Genomic DNA, 18,006 nt, shown 5'->3' on the forward strand with positions numbered 1-18,006 from the left:
TGTGTTTTTAAAAACAAATGCGATCGCACTGCGATTCGATAAATATTAAGTGTAGCACATAATATCTTGAGACGCGAGATTCGACCGGAGTGCCAGCGCATCGCGTTGAAAGGTACCTAAAATGTGCGTACAATCCCCCGATTTCTCTCACAGATCCAGTCGAAATCGAAGTCTAGTACCGATAATCTCACAAGTGCATGGGCATCATTACCTATATTTATAAATTTCAATAGGTTAAACCAATATGTTTCCTCAAGTTTATTTATAGACATGTTCTCTGGTCATAGGACTATCACTACAGCACTTTATAATTACTTTATTAAACTAGTTTTTTTATTTCACTTTCACTGGTCAATTCTGAAGTCAGTTTCATAGCCAGTACTCACTGTCTAAAATCAACACCTAGGGTTTAATTAGTAATATAAAACATATCATCGTTCACTGGGGATTTTGATTTGTAATACACAGGGGGACACTTGGATTAATGTAATAAATTGTGAAATGCACAGCGCCTCCCTTGTGGAAAACACAGTGTTCACCTAAAAGACACATGATGCCAAACCGATCTCAATAGAATAGCGTCCTCCAGAATGCACATGCGTTTGACCATCAGTGCAACGCATAGCATTTTCTGTGTGGAACACATAGCGCTTCCTCTAATAGCATAATGATGCTTTTTCCATGCTGGAAAATGCCGAAAAAGGCCAGCATGCATTCCACACAAGTTTAGATGGAACGCAAGTGGGAAGTACTAGTCTGTACTCCTACAGTTTTTATTAGCACATGGGATTATGGGAACTCAGTGGATCAGTGGCGGAACTAGCGAGCGGTGGGCCCAGCTGCGACAAAATGCTTTGGGCCCCCCATCCTATCCAAGTCCACCCCCTCACCCCTGGAGAGGATCTGGTGAGGGGGACCTGCAACAGTGCCGTAACTAGACATTTTAGCACTGTGTGCAAGAAACGGCATCGGAGCCCCACCCCTGCATGCAAAATGGGCAGTGCACGCCGTAGGCGCGCGCAAAAATACATAGTGGCGTGGCTTCGTGGGGAAGGGGTGTGGCCACAAAATAATACCAATTCATAAAACGATGCACAGTAGTCTCCATTATTCAAATTACGCCGCACAGTAGCACCACTACACCAAGTAGAGACCCTTTTACACCTTACGGCGGACAGATTCCTCTTTTTACACATTACAGCAGACAGCATCCCCTTTTTACACATTACGGCAGACAGCGTCCCCCTTTTTACACATTACGGCAGACAGCGTCCCCCTTTTTACACATAACGGCAGACAGCGTGCCCTTTTTACACATAGCGGCAGACAGTGTGCACTTTTTACACATAACAGCAGACAGCGTGCCCTTTTTACACATAACGGCAGACAGCGTCCCCTTTTTACACATTACGGCAGACAGCGTGCCCTTGTTACACATTACGGCAGACAGCATCCCCCTTTTTACACATTGCGGCAGACAGCGTGCCCCTTTTTACACATTGCAGCAGGCAGATTCCCCCTTTTTACACATTGCGGCACACAGCGTGCCCTTGTTACACATTACGGCAGACAGCATCCCCCTTTTTACACATTGCGGCAGACAGTGTGCCCCTTTTTACACATTGCGGCAGGCAGATTCCCCCTTTTTACACATTGCGGCAAGCAGATTCCCCCTTTTTTTAACACATTGCAGCAGGCAGATTCCCCCTTTTTACACATTGTGGCAGACAGTCCCCCTTTTTGTAGAAGAAAGAAAGAAAGGAAGAAAGAAAGAAAGAATTATACTTACCCTCTCCGCTGGCTCAGGCTCCTAGGTGCAGATTCTGGTCATGATTCCCGGGCAGGAGAGAAGGAGGAGGAGGGAGCCGCAGCAGCGCTGTGTTATTGGTGGAGGCGCTGCTGCTGCCCCTCTGCTTCACTATAGGCTGTTCTCGGAAGACAGCCTATAGTGAAGCAGTGGGCCAGCAGCAGCAGCGCCTTAACCAGTAGTAAAGCGCTGCTGCGGCTCCCTCCTCCACCTCCCTCCTCCTCCTTCTCCCCCGTACCGCTGCTACTCTCCTCTCCTGTCCGGGCGGCTGTGTGCTGCGGGCAGCAGTTGCCCGCAGCACACAGCGGCATGTAATGAGTCAGTTTGACTCATTACATGCTTTGGGCCCCTGGACAGAGGCGGGCCCCAGTGCAACGCACTGGTTGCACTGGCGGTAGTTCCACCTCTGCTGTGGATTCTCATTAATTTGGACTGTACAGTCCATTTTACTATTTATATATATATATATATATATATATATGGAAAAATGGAGAGATAGGGTTCGGCGCTCAGTGTTGTTAAAAAAATGGTAAATTTAAAAGCCAAAAAATATATACATGTATAAAATTTATAAAAAAGGTTTTGGGAGAGAAAACATGTCTACACCTTAAGTGCTTTTAAGGAGAATGTGGTATTTTATAAACGTTACATCGATGATATTTTAATTATCTGGGATGGCACACCGGAAGCTTTTAATTAATTTTTAAGGACTTTGGGAGACAACGATTTGAACCTTGCCTTCACCTCAACAACCAATGATAGATCCGTTGAATACTTGGATCTAGTTCTAACTGGGGAAAATGGAAGAGTTACCACCAAGAACTTCATTAAGAAAGTAGATATGAACAGTTATCTACACTACCATAGCAATCATCTAGAAAGGTGGAAGAATAACATCCCGGCCTCCCAGTTCTCAAGAATCAAACGAAACTGCACCAGTACAAAAGACTGTGAAGATCAATTGGAGATATACAGGAAGAGATTCGAAGAGAAGAGTTACCCGAAGCCACTTTTAGATGAAGCACTGGAGAAAACAAGAGGTTTGGATAGGGAAAAGCTACTAACATATAAAACCAAGGAAGAAACGAAGGAAAGAATCGCCTTCATTACTACATTTAGTCAACATGAGAAAGTGATTAGAGACTCCCTTAAAGCCCATTGGGGAATTCTTCTAATGGACCCAGTGCTCAAAGAAATCTTACCGCCCAAACCAGAACTAATTTTTAAAAAATCTAAAAACCTCAAAGACCTCCTTGCACCCAGCATGCTGAGGGAAAAATCCACTCGCAACACCCCTATGTTGAGATGTAAGGGGTCGTATAAATGTGGGAAGTGCAATATATGTAAATACCTGCATCGGAACAGGGAAACTTTTAGCGATACAGAGGACAAGAATGAATACATTATAAAGGACTTTATGAACTGCAACACATCATCTGTGATTTACCTCTTGGAGTGCACCTGCAAAATGAAGTATATAGGAAAGACAAAAAGACCCCTTAAAATCCGGATTCAAGAACATATAAGAAATATAAAGAATAAGGTGGTCAGCCATGCAGTCTCTCGACATTTCGCATGTAAACATAACTCCGACCCGGAGGACCTTACGTTTAAGGCGATCGAACACGTTTGCTTGGGCGAGAGAGGAGGAGACCTCGGGAACAAATTGTCCAGACGGGAAATGTACTGGATTTTCCAGTTGCAGACTCTACATCCAGCTGGCCTGAATGAGGGATACGAGATTGCACCATTCTTATGAGGTGCAGTATCCCGGAAAGACTCTACTTCCTCCCCCCCCCCCTTTTCTCCTTCCCTTTCTTCACTTCACGATCTATATACAGCTCACCAGATATTTTAAATATTAAAAATAAAGCAATAAATCACGTGGTAGTATGATGTCTCATTTCGCATACAGTCAAACCACACTGGTACGCCCAATCTCGTCCGATCTTGGAAGCTAAGCAGTGTTTGGGCCTGATCAGTACCAGGGAAGGGGACTACCTGGGAAGATTGGGTACTGTAATATCAAATAAATGATGTCAGTTCAATACCAACTAAATATGTACACCTTTAAAAACTCAACACCGTTAACCCTGCACTCCACACACTTTTTCTTAATAATTTAATCCGCACTTGCCTCTGTCACTTTTAAATATGAATTACCCCTCCTCTTCCCCCCCCCCCACCCCCCCCTGGCCCGAACTCCCCCCCCCCCACCCCCCTTTTTTCAAAACTCACTCTCCCCCCCCCCTTTTCCTTAAAAAACTCACTGTTATTTATCCATATTTACATATTGCGCTTTGCACTGGGTATACTGAGGTCCGATGACACAGTATTTATATATTTATATATATTTATTATACTTAATACTGCTCCAGCACTATATTTATTTATTTATTTATATATTCTTATTACTGATGCTCATACATATATATAAAACATAAGAAATATATGCAAAGTCTTGAATGTTCTGCAAAAATCCGTTGCCTGAGATTACCATCTATTTTCTTTTTATTTATGGTTCCGTTGCCATGGACACGGAAGCAACAGGAAAATAACTGGACACGAAAGGAACTTCTATAAAATGGCCGCCAGACTATACAAATCTAATAGACTAAATCACAACAAAGATGGCCGCCGCCGCACAGGTCCTGAGAGACAGAACCTTCACGTACACTGTGACGCCCGCCGGGGACAGGAACACAGAAAACAACCTGACAGCTGGGAGACGCCGCGGGCGCATGCGCAATCGCGGACCGGAAGTGGGGCGGAAGTGACGAAGCCGCGGCACCCGTAACCGGAAGTGTGGCGGAAATGCCACTAATATATCATTTTTTACTATTTCCATGGACTATTGAGTATTATATACCCGTTCTTTGCACTCTACAACCACTGACTCTGCTCTGACTATCTATTTTATATGATTGTATCACACTAAAAGTAGTTTAAACAAACCTACAATATCTAATTGCATCATGTGACGATCTGTGATGTCACAACCCCTTTACCAGCTACTCTGGCTATAAATAGACAGGAAAGCTCATTATATCCCTACCCTTTGAAGAAGTCTGATGAGACGAAATGCGTTGGGTTTCCTGCACTAATCCCTTGCTGCTTTTGAGTTAAGTTAAACTCCTTATCCTTTTAATACTTGGTCCTGATTTTTATGTTTGTATGTTTTTATGCTTTTTATGCTTTTTTTCAAAAGAACTTGTTTTACTCTCATATATATTAAAAAACCTTTTTTATAAATTTTATACATGTATATATTTTTTGTTTTTTAAATTTACCATTTTTTTAACAACACTGAGCGCCGAACCCTATCTCTCCATTTTTCCATACGCCCAGCAGTGCGATACCGGCACTGCATACTTAGGGCCCGGCAGACACCTTTAATGAGGTTATGTGTGTTTTACTATGGTAATGTTTAAACAATTATAATCTTAATTTAGATTATTTTACTGAGATCATACTTCACAAGTGGCGCTATACCTCCCCCCTTGTTTCTCTACGCATATATATATATATATATATGTGTATGTATATTCACCAAAAGGACATATGTTTGACCCTTTGTTGAGAGTTTAATAATCCAGGTCCTATTAAATTCTAAGTACCATCCTTATCAAAACTTTAAACAACATTGGGAGGAAGTGATGTCATAGCCCTAGGGGTATAAAGTTGGCTCAGAGAAGATCAGCCTATTATCCTACAGCTGGTGACCAGTATACTCCATGTCACAGTATTCAGTGAGTATTATGGGAGCTGTATATCTGATTAACCCACTTCAGCTGTAATTATTTCATCTAAAAGTATTAATCAGACTATGTTACCTTTATTTATAAATCTTGATAAGAACTGTTTACTTTCAGTAGGATTGATGTGGATGTATTGTTATTGATGAACATCGCCAAAGTTATCTTTTGTATGTACATTTTTATCTGGTCTATTTGGTGTGGTATTTTTAAAAGGGGGGTCATTTGAAATTTGTTTCATTTATTTATTTATTATTTATTTTAATTTGGTATGTATTTTGTATTTACACTCTAAATGGGGTTAAATTATCTATACACTCTTGTTGTAGATCCCAGTTATGGGCTTTAAACTGTTATCTTCTTTCACTAGGCTTGATATGGTCCAGGAATTACTTGGAGAAGCAGACCCTAATAAAAATCCATTTGAACACAAATATTTTGGGACAACCTATATTGAGCTATTATTCAGGGTTGTTCTTTTGATATGTACTGTACCTCCATTACCATTTAAACTTTTTTTTTAAAGTCTTTTCCATTTACTCCCCATTGACCTATTCTCAATTTGTTCACCCACTAAAGATACCTACCCCTGAAGAAGTCGTATGGACGAAACATGTAGGGTTTATCAGTCCAAAGTCTACTGTCTGATCTTGTAAGTACCCCCCCCCCCCCCTTTATAACTCCTCTCCAATATTGGCATTGACTAACTGATTTTATGTTTATGTATATGTATACAGTAGAATCATTGTATTCTATTATTGAATGGGTCTTTTAACTGAGAATAAATGTATGGTATCAATTTATTGATTGGCCATTTAGCCTTTTTTGTTAGGTGATTTATTTTGGTGCGAGGGTATTTCCACAGGATCCTTTCCTTGCCCCTTATTGGATATATCACAAGAAGACCACCAGGTGTTTAAAGAATCCAAGGGGGTCATAATTATGAACATTTAAACTGTTCATCTGAATCTGATTAATATTAAGCACACTTTGGTATTTTTTTTTGTTTGTATTAGTAGCATAGTATTATAATGAGGTTGAAAAAAGACATGTTGTCCATCAAGTTCAACCTATAATTTTGGTTCCCAATAACAGGGGATCCTCCATGAGGTGCTGCTGATATTATAGCGCGAGATAAGGGTATTCCAAGATACTACAGAAAAAAATAACATGTGTAAACCTAGTGCATTTGAGCGTGACAAGCGTGATAAATAATGCAGTTGAGCCTGATCAGCAAAACAATTGAATACCTCCATTAAGTGCCCATTACTAATCGGCACCCAAAAAACACTGATTACACCCAAGCAAAGGCATATAATATAGTTCAGCCACTTTAAAAAAAAATGTTTTGATTACTCCACTATAAAGTCCTTGAAGGTAGGTTCTATCTATGCCCTCCATGGAACTAGCCTCTCCCTGTATGCAGACAATACCCACACCACACCGGTCTCGCCCCCCACATTATTAGTCACACCACTGCAGCATTGCCCACACTCCCTGCAGTGGTACACAACTGGCCCTTCATAAATTTCAGCCCCAGGCCCATATTTACCTTAATTGGCAATGTGTGGAATGTGTGCATTCACTCTTCTGGACATGCGCAGAGCAAGTATACTTCAGCAATGCCATGAAATCTACCACAGGTCTCACTCAATATTTGTTAATGCCCTTAAATACCACTTTTATAATTAGTATTAACAGGTGTAAAAAAGAATTACAGTGCTGTTAATAATGTACAATGCACTGATATTCTCATGAGAAAAGGAACATATACTAGTATTTTAAAATAAGAAAATAAATAAACATAAATTAACTGTATTAAGCAGTTTTAGAGAATATGTCTTCAAATTCAGTAAACATGTTTTTCTTGTAGAAGAGAATTATTTTTTTACAGAACTGTGCCCTGTAAATGTGTAGTGTTAGTTGTTTGATACATCACCATGCTAATCTTTGCCAGCATGCATTCAGTCTTTTTTAAACATGCACTGAATGTGCTCAGCAAGTGGTTTATAGTTAACTGAAAATTCATTTCAAAGGTTAGCTAAAACTAGCTTCTAATGAAACAATAGCCATACTTTTTAATTCATTTTGTAATCAACTGTTATGTTTCCCGCAGGTGGTTTTGACTTGCCAGAACTTTTCTGAGTTCTATTCAAACAACAAATAGATCAAATATGTCCTTAGAAAGCCCTTGAATGCTTGTTTACCTATTAACAATTATTATTACATGAACACACTGAACAAATGTTCTTTACATAATAGGAACTGGAGGCTATTGAATATGTTAATGTATTCCAAATATTAAAATAAAATTCCTATTTCTTTAGCCTTTAAATAATACTTTTGCTAAAATGAGTCATTTCTGAAAAACAAAGAGTAAGAGAATGTGAATCACTTATAAGTTATTCTACATTAAGGGAGCTCCAAAGAACTAATGGGTATGTTTTACAGCATAGGATTACTATAGTTAATTGAAATCAAATTAGTCTGTTGCTCATTATATAATAATCACATCCCCCAAATAATGGTACCCATTTCAGCAACAGAGACAGGACAAACCAGGAGAGGAGTAGAGGACCATTGCGTCAGCAATGGGGTAAATATGTTAAGTGCAGGGCAAGGGGTGACACAGCATACTGTATGTCAGGTCCTTATTACTAAGAATGAATATTTTGTCAGTGCAAATCCATATGGCACACATGGAGCCTCCATTATCTTGGCTGTTTCTCCGCCTAAACTGAGGTTTAGTCATGACTAGGCGATAACTTAGGTAGCCGAGTTTAATCACGGACAGGTTCGTTGGAGCACAACAACATACTCAGCATGCAATTTGAGCGTCCAAGTCCCCTAGCAACATAAATGAACACCAATGGTAAGGAATTTTTTCTGACACTCACTTTATTAATTATTATTTTTTCTTTGCAATCAATTGTAATACATTCAATAGAAGTGTGCACTCAGGTTTCACATAAATCAGGGTAAATCTGCAGGAGCATCTTATTCCGCTATCTAAAATACACAGCGGTAATGAGCACCCGTAGACATACCAATAAATATAAATTAGTGTATCCTGATGCAGTTAACTGTTCAAGCAATACAGTACTGCAGATCGTCGGCAATAGAGAATCTGTGTTGTACTATATGAGAAGGGATCACTGCTACTTTTACATTTACAAACCTATCAAAGCGACTGCAGTATTATATCTGATTTTCATATACAGAATACTGTACTATTGTGTTGTACATTTATTGTAGCCTGACCTCCCTCCCTGTCTACTGTATGAACTGTGTAGGCTCCCAGGGGGAAGTGGGATGGTGGTTAGGGGAGGTGATGGCTAAATACCATATTTTGAATTATGAGCGTCCAAGTCCCCATACAGCATAACCGAACACCAATGGGAAGGAATCGCTGCTTGCAGTACTTTTACACATGAACTTGTGTATCTTCCATGCATCGATATGGGCAAGCGGTGAAGGCTTCTGCCTACCATGCTTAGAGTCCCGGATTCGATTCCCAAAGTGCAAATGTATTTTTTTTCTGACACTCAATTTATTATTTTTTTTCTTTGTAATCCATTGTAATCCATTCAATAGAATTGTGCACACAGGTTTCACATAAATCAGGGTAAATCTGCAGGAGCATCTGATTTTGCTATCAAAAATATACAGCAGTAATGAGCACCCGTAGACATACCAATAAATATAAATTAGTTACTACAGTAGGTCGACACCAGATATAGGTTGACATGGCCATTAGGACGACATGGCAAAAGGTTGACATGAGATTTGAAATTGTTTTCTTATTTTTAAACTTGTTTATACAGTTCTTTACGAGCCACGTGGACTACGATTGTGGATAGTAACCTGTGTCGACCACAGCGAGGTACCTTGCCTGAAGCATGGCGAGGGGACACGGTGCACTAATTGGAGTTCCTGTTCACTTTACGAAGAGAACAACACTCAAAAAACATAAAATACTCATGTTGACCTTTTTCCGTGTCGACCTTGACTCCTTTCCACAAATTGGGGTTCAAAAATGTTTTCAAGCATTGAGTGTCGCCCTTTTGACTGTCAACCTTTTACTGTCGACCAAATGACTGTCTATCTTTTTAATGTTTACAGTATCTTCTGTATTACAACCATAGCAGCATTACTGTTTGCCTTAATGTACTGTAAATGACAGTCAGGTGCTGTATGGTGAGGTTCTCAGGGGCATTCATGTTGCCGATTGTGTTCTAAGGGACATTTGTGTTTCAGATACTGTAGTATTCTAAGGGCATTACTGTGGTACAGTACAGTAGATTGTATTCTAAGGGCATTACTGTGGTACAGTACAGTAGATTGTATTCTAAGGGCATTACTGTGGTACAGTAGATTGTATTCCATGGGCATTACTGTGGTACAGTAGATTGTATTCTAAGGGCATTACTGTGGCAGATCCTATAGTATTCTAAGGGCATTACTGTGGCAGATTGCATTGTAAGGGATATTTGTGTTTCAGATAGTATTCTAAGGTTATTACTGTGGCAGAATTTATTCTAATGGACATTACTGTGGCAGAAATTATTCTAAGAGACATTACTGTGGCCTAATGTATTATGAGGTACATTACTCTTGCATAAAGTGTTATAAGGTCCATGACTGTGGCAGATCTCTACATTGTGACGTAATGTGAATATACTACGGCACTACTGTGACATAGAGTAACGTGAAGAAGGTGCTCTACTGTGTGACACAACGTGAAACAAGGGCAGTACTGTGACGTGATGTGAATAAACTGCACTACTGTGACGTGACGTGAATAAGATGGATTCAGGTGAGTGCTGCATCATTTGTCAAGAAATCAATTTATACTGTAATGAACAGTACTGAGATGATTAGAGGTGGGAGGACCACATGTTGATGTGTGTCACAATGTTTATAAGGGCAATGCTAATGTGTGTAACAATGTCTATAAAGGTAGTATTCTGTCTAATACCCTGGACCCACTGCACTGTAGTGGTACTGTAAGTGTATGTTACATTGAAAAATTTGCCCCTTAAGTTTTTAAGACAGTACATTACACTATGCCCTCCTGAGTGATTAGGTGCAGGGTACTAGAATGAACAATACCATTGATTGTGCTGTCATAAAGATGCTGCCAATGTTGAATTTCATTGGCTGTATAGTATGCTGCCATTATACTGTATACTGTATATATTTCTTTACAGGGCTGAAAGAACGACGGCATAGAAGGCGGGAAAGGCGCCGCCGAGCTTGTAAGTATTGTCAAGTACAGTACTGTACATAGTGATTTATACAGTATTTTCAATGTGTCCCACCCCCCTGTCCTGACCAGCCCAGATAACTCATTGCAATCCGGATGGGAGGGAGGGTGGGATACTTCCTCTGAGATACAGCGGCCAGGAAGTGCAGGGCAATGGTGAGGTCTGATGGGTGGGCGGCTGGCTGGCTTTTCTATCATGCATTGCTGTTATTAATCTGCTACATTATCATGCATACACTGGCAACATTGACTGTATATATATATATATAAAGGGCCACATCACATGCAGTCTCTAATGGTTAGGTAAATGAATGTGGTGACTGGCAACATCCATATGCACAGGACCCTACCACTGCATTCCCCTGGTAGCCCCTTCATGCCCCAGTCCGACACTGAGTGCAAGGGGAGGCGAGTTTCTCCCGGTGTAAGAGTGGATTTGTGAGGGAGATACAGGGCTTCGGGATAAGTGTGGGAGGGCTGGCAATGCATGAAACAGCCTGTGGGCTGTGTGGGGTAGGAAGGAGAGATACTATACTGAAAACTCTACTGTACATACTGTATATTTTATACTATATAATTTATACACTACAGCATCACTTACGGTACTGTTATATTTTTTATTCACAGTACTGCCACCACCTGCCCACTCGCAGACCTCCCAGGCTTATGAGGAGGAGCCAGGCCCAAGCGCAGCCGGTAAGCACACTACTCTCTGATTTCTGCCTCGCTTCCCAGTGGTATTGTGTAAAGAGAATTCTGGTGCGACTGTCATCGTTACACTACTGTACATGTGTCCTGGATACTGTACAGTACATGTTACAAATTGACAGCTTCACTTACGGTACTGTTATTTCTTTTTCACAGTACCGCTGCCACCTGACCTCCCGCAGCCACCCCAGGACCAGCAAGTGGAGGAGGAGGAGGCGCCAGGCCCCAGCACAGCTGGTAAGCACACTACTCTCTGATTTCTGCCTTGCTTCCCAGTGGTATTGTGTACCGAGAATTCTGGTGTTACTGTCATCGTTATACTATTTTACATGTGTCCTGGATACTGTACAGTACATGTTACATTTTGACAGCTTCACCTGCAGTGCGGTTATTTTTTTCCCCACAGTACCACCTGCCTGCCTACCTGCACCCACCACAGGTCCAGGAGGAGGAGAAGGAGGTGCAGCCAGGCCCCAGCTCAGCAGGTAAGCACACTACTCTCTGATTTCTGCCTTGCTTCCCAGTTGTTTTGTTTAACAAGAATTCTAGTGTGACTTTCATGACTTAGGATCCCAGTGGTCGAGATCCCGGGCTGGAATCCACACACACCTGAAAATGCCGACGATGGCTCAAATTGGGTGGGAGTCTGGCACTGCGATTCCAACAGACAGGATCCTGATCGTTAGGATGCAGAATGAAGTGAGTATGCAGCCAGGGAAGGAAGAGTTACTGTACAGTAGGTTTAGGCACCAGGGAGCACTTAGGGTTAAGTACCAAGGTGGAGGTTTAGGTGTAGGCTGCAGGAGGGAAGCTTTTGGGTTAGAAGGGAGGGGGGTACTATCAGTTGTGCAAATAGAATTTTTTTCTTAGTGGTATTGATAGTTAAAATAAGTATGCGTGTGGTCATGTGTCATGAGGGGGCATGGTCACACAAAACTAGGGCAGTTGCTACTTGACAATAGAGACCTGGCCACATTATTCCACACACCGTAATGCCCATTATCCAGTATATTATGCCACACAAAGTAATGCCTTGTGTATTATACCACACACCGTACTGTATTATGCCACACACAGTTATGCCACTGACACAATTTTACAGTATTGTCCCACACACAAAAATGCCCCTTGGTATTCTTAATTGTACTCCATACCACCCTACTTTCAGCACTAGGCACTATACAGTACTTAACGAACCCCTGTCGGCATCCAGACAGACAGGATCCTTATCCAAAGGATGCCAGATGAAGTGAGTACTGCATACACTGTACAGCCAGGAAAGGGAGAGTTAGGTTTAGGCACCAACAAGGGGCACTTAGGGTTAAGCACCAAGGGTGAGGTTTAGGTTTAGGCTGCAGGAGGGGAGCTTTGGGGTTGGAGGGGAGGGAGGTACACTATACAGTGCTTAATGAACCCCTGTCAGGTTTTTCGCATTTAGTATTTTTTCAATCTGGATGCCGTCATCGCGGTACTGAGCGCCAGCATCCAGAATGCAGGTGATAGCATAAGATATTTTATGCTTTGTTTTTTTCCCCCCATTATTTACAGTACTGTATTTCATTATACTGTAGTTTACATTACAGTGTTATTTTTCCACAGTACCTCGTGCCCCACCTCTCCAGGAGTATGCCGGCCAGGTGGCAGGGAGCTCCAGCAGTGGTTATCATTATTTTTGTTACAAACACACTATTTTCCTACAGTATTACTCTCATTTTTTTTATTTTACAATACTTATCTTTTAAACACAGACCGTCTTGTAATCGACACAGAAGCAGAGGAGGAGGAGCCTTCTGCCCACCTCAGTAAGTACTGTAATCTACAGTACTGTACTGTACATTGTGTTCTACAAATGGGCTGGGTTCGCGTGACCGGCAGTGGCATTCTGAATGCTGGAATCCTGACATCTGGTATTTTAAATACAGGTGCAGTACGTCCGATGCCAATGGACAGTCATTCTGCTCCTATTATTAATGTCTCTCTGCCTCCTGTACTCTACTTCCTGTAGCACCATACTACTGTAAAGTATTGTACAATACTGTAGTACTGTAAATAACGTAAAAAATTTCTTTTCATTTTTGGTTTATAATTTTTTTTATATATTCAACACAGATTTTGTTTACATGGAGTCGGAGGAGGAGGAGTCCCAGTGTTGTAAGTACAGTAGAAATTTATCTAGCCCATTCTTAAAAGTATTGACTGAGTCCGCCTTTACTACTCTCTCAGGCAAGGAATTCACAACATGTATTGTCTTTACTATGAAGAACCCTTTTCGCCTCTGTGTGTGAAATCTCTTCTCCTCCAACCTGAGCGGATGTCCACGTGTCCTCTGTGTTAATCTTATAAAAAACAGATCCTCCGTAAGCTCTGTGTATTGTCCCCTTACTGTATATATTTGTAAAAGTTAATCATGTCCCCTCTTAATCTCCTCTTTTCCAATGTAAACATGCCTAGCAAGCCTTTTTCCTCATATTCCAGCGTCTCCATCCCCTTGATCAGTTTGGTTGCCCGCCTCTGAACCTTTTCTAGTTCCACGATATAGTTTTTGTAGTATGGTGCCCAAAATTGTGCATCCTAAACACCCTCCAAACATACTCTGATTCCAGCCTCAGCATTCTGAGTGCCGGGATCCAACAGCCAGTATTTTAAATACAGGTACAGTATAGTACTGTACGTCCCCAACCACTGAACAGTCATTCTGCTTCTGTATTATGAATGTCTCTCTGAATCCTGTTGCACTGTGTACTACTCTAAACTACTGTGCAATTTTGTAGTAACTGTACTCTATTTTGTTTAGAATCTTTTGTTATGTTCCACTCAATCATTATCATTGACAGCGTGGAGGAGGAGGAGGTAGATGATGATGATGAGGAGGAGGAGGTAGATGATGATGATGATGCGGAGGAGGTAGATGATGATGAGGAGGAGGTAGATGATGAGGAAGAGGAGGTAGATGATGAGGAGAAGCCTTCTCCCCAACTTGGTAAGTAATCTACAGTACTGTTCTGTACTGTAACATACTGTAGTAACATAGTTTCTGAGGTTGAAGAAAGACAATTTGTCCATCAAGTTCAAGCTACAGTATTTGTGGTCTCCTATGCGGTATTATTTTTAGGACTAGTTTTATCTTCTGTGGATGACGCCCATTGTGTTTATTCCTCTTTTTTTTACTATAGTGTGCAATCTACCCACCTTAACCTGTATATCCTTATCCATTAATATACATTAATATTAATGTATAATACATAACTGGGACCAAGTTAGGAATTTACTTCTGAGTTGTTAAACTGTATTGTGTATCTGACTTGGTAATCTACTGTATATTGCATTATTTGTAACTATCCACATATACATTACAGTATACGGATGGTGTAATGGTTAGCATTACTGCCTCACAGCACTGAGGTCATAGGTTCGATTCCCACCATGGCTCTAACTGTGCAGAGTTTGTATATTCTCCTCGTACTTGTGTGGGTTTCCTCTGGGTACTCCGGTTTCCTCCCACAATCCAAAAATATACTGGTAGGATAATTTGCTCCCAACAAAATTAACCCTAGCGTGAATGTGTCTGTGTGTACATGTGGTAGGGAATATAGATTGTTATCTCCACTGGGACTGGGGCAGGGACTGATGTGAATGGGCAAAATATTCTTTGTACAGCGCTGTGCTGTATAAATAACTGGTAATAAATAAATAAATAACATTGCAGTTACTGTTTATGGAGTAAAAGATTTTATACTTTATATGGTCTTTGGTTCATTACAACTGAGGGTAAGAATGATTTGAATGTTTACATCATATGTACAGTATAATTCAACATAGTTTAAGTAACGAGGTGAGGAATATGGAATGGAGAGAAGTATTATATCATATCCCAATAATTAATTATAACAATTATTACTGGAATAAAGGTTATTATGTGTGACTATCATACCCCCCAGAGGGAGGTGGAGGAGTAAAAACAACCCCAGGCAAAAGGTATACACTTAAACATTAATTATGTCCCCTCTTAATCTCCTCTTTTCCAATGTAAACATGGCTAGCCTAGCAAGCCTTTCCTCGTATTCCAGCTTCTCCATCCCCTTGTTCAGTTTGGTAGCCCGCCTCTGAACCTTTTCTAGTTCCACAATATCATTTTTGTAGTATGGTGCCCAAAATTGTGCACAGTATTCAAGATGTGGCCTCACTAGGGATTTATATAATGGGAGTATAACAATCTCATCCCTTGCATTAATTCCCAGCTTAATGCATGCTAATACCTCATTTGCCTTCTTAGCCGCAATCCTACTGTACTTTGGTGACAGCTGCTAAGTTTGTTATCTACTGTACAGTATGTGAATGCCAAAGTTTTTTTCCAATACAGAATTCCCTAATTTTACCCCATTTACAGTAGAGATGTGCACCGAAAATTTTTCGGGTTTTGTGTTTTGGTTTTGGATTCGGTTCCACGGCCGTGTTTTGGATTCGGACGCGTTTTGCCAAAACCTCCCTGAAATTTTTTTGTCGGATTCGGGTGTGTTTTGGATTCGGGTGTTTTTTTACAAAAAACCCTCAAAAACAGCTTAAATCATAGAATGTGGGGGTCATTTTGATCTCATAGTATTATTAACCTCAATAACCATAATTTCCACTCATTTTCAGTCTATTCTGAACACCTCACACCTCACAATATTATTTTTAGTCCTAAAATTTGCACCAAGGTCGCTGGATGGCTAAGCTAAGCGACACAAGTGGCCGACACAAACACCTGGCCCATCTAGGAGTGGCACTGCAGTGTCAGGCAGGATGGCACTTAAAAAAAATAGTCCCCAAACAGCACATGATGCAAAGAAAAATGAAAGAAAAAAGAGGTGCAAGATGGAATTGTCCTTGGGCCCTCCCACCCACCCTTATGTTGTATAAACAGGACATGCACACTTTAACAAACCCATCATTTCAGCGACAGGGTCTGCCACACAACTGTGACTGAAATGACTGGTTGGTTTGGGCCCCCACCAAAAAAGAAGCAATCAATCTCTCCTTGCACAAACTGGCTCTACAGAGGCAAGATGTCCACCTCATCATCATCCTCCGATTCCTCACCCCTTTCACTGTGTATATCCCCCTCCTCATAGATTATTAATTCATCCCCACTGGAATGCACCATCTCAGGTCCCTGTGTACTTTCTGGAGGCAATTGCTGGTGAATGTCTCCACGGAGGAATTGATCATAATTAATTTTGATGAACATCATCTTCTCCACATTTTCTGGAAGTAACCTCGTATGCCGATTGCTGACAAGGTGAGCGGCTGCACTAAACACTCTTTTGGAGTACACACTGGAGGGTGGGCAACTTAGGTAAAATAAAGCCAGTTTCTGCAAGGGCCTCCAAATTGCCTCTATTTCCTGCCATTATACGTACGGACTGTCTGACGTGCCTACTTGGATGCGGTCACTCATATAATCCTCCACCATTCTTTCAATGGTGAGAGAATTATATGCAGTGACAGTAGACGACATGTCAGTAATCGTTGGCAGGTCCTTCAGTCCGGACCAGATGTCAGCACTCGCTCCAGACTGCCCTGCATCACCGCCAGCGGGTGGGCTCGGAATTCTTAGCCTTTTCCTCGCACCCCCAGTTGCGGGAGAATGTGAAGGAGGAGCTGTTGATGGGTCATGTTCCGCTTGACTTGACAATTTTCTCACCAGCAGGTCTTTGAACCTCTGCAGACTTGTGTCTGCCGGAAAGAGAGATACAATGTAGGTTTTAAATCTAGGATCGAGCACGGTGGCCAAAATGTAGTGCTCTGATTTCAACAGATTGACCACCCGTGAATCCTGGTTAAGCGAATTAAGGGCTCCATCCACAAGTCCCACATGCCTAGCGGAATCGCTCCGTATTAGCTCCTCCTTCAATCTCTCCAGCTTCTTCTGCAAAAACAAGATTTGTGGGCAAATGACTTAGCCTGCGCTGTACAGATCGGATCTCAGTCACGTCAATCTTCCCAGACCTCCGTTAACGTCACAATCAGTTCCACCATGGGATAATGAAACAAAAAGTGATAATAGTGAAGCCTGTTTTAATACAATTCTAATAAAATACAATAACAATAGTGTGCATAAATGAGTCAAGAGAACATCAATTGGATTCCAGGTGTGGGGTAAATACAGTGAAATTACCGGAGATAAATGGAACCGTGGCCAAACAGTCCCAAACAGCGCATGAATGGTAGATTAGGACCACCAATAGTCCAATCGGCAAACTGCTCTGGTCGCCAAGCTTCAGTCTCTGCGTTCCCTTCCACACCAGGAGGCTATCGACGCGTTTCCACCCCTATCTGGGGTCTTTTTCAAGATATCCAAGTGAATGGCTGACTCTCCCATTCCGTATGTATTTAAATAAACAGTGTCCAATCACATGCCAGGGTGCACAGCTGTATCCAGCAGAATTAGCTTTGCATATATAGATATAGTGCAGCAGAATATGTTGGTG

At 41.4% G+C, this 18,006-nt stretch overlaps 1 pseudogene; it reads left to right on the forward strand.

The window, feature by feature from the left end:
* Positions 1 to 3,714: 3,714 nt before the first annotated feature.
* On the forward strand, positions 3,715 to 3,833 carry LOC134953919 (5S ribosomal RNA; annotated as a pseudogene).
* Positions 3,834 to 18,006: the final 14,173 nt, after the last annotated feature.

Source organism: Pseudophryne corroboree, chromosome 8, assembly GCF_028390025.1.
Source record: "Pseudophryne corroboree isolate aPseCor3 chromosome 8, aPseCor3.hap2, whole genome shotgun sequence".
Classification (NCBI taxonomy): domain Eukaryota; kingdom Metazoa; phylum Chordata; class Amphibia; order Anura; family Myobatrachidae; genus Pseudophryne; species Pseudophryne corroboree.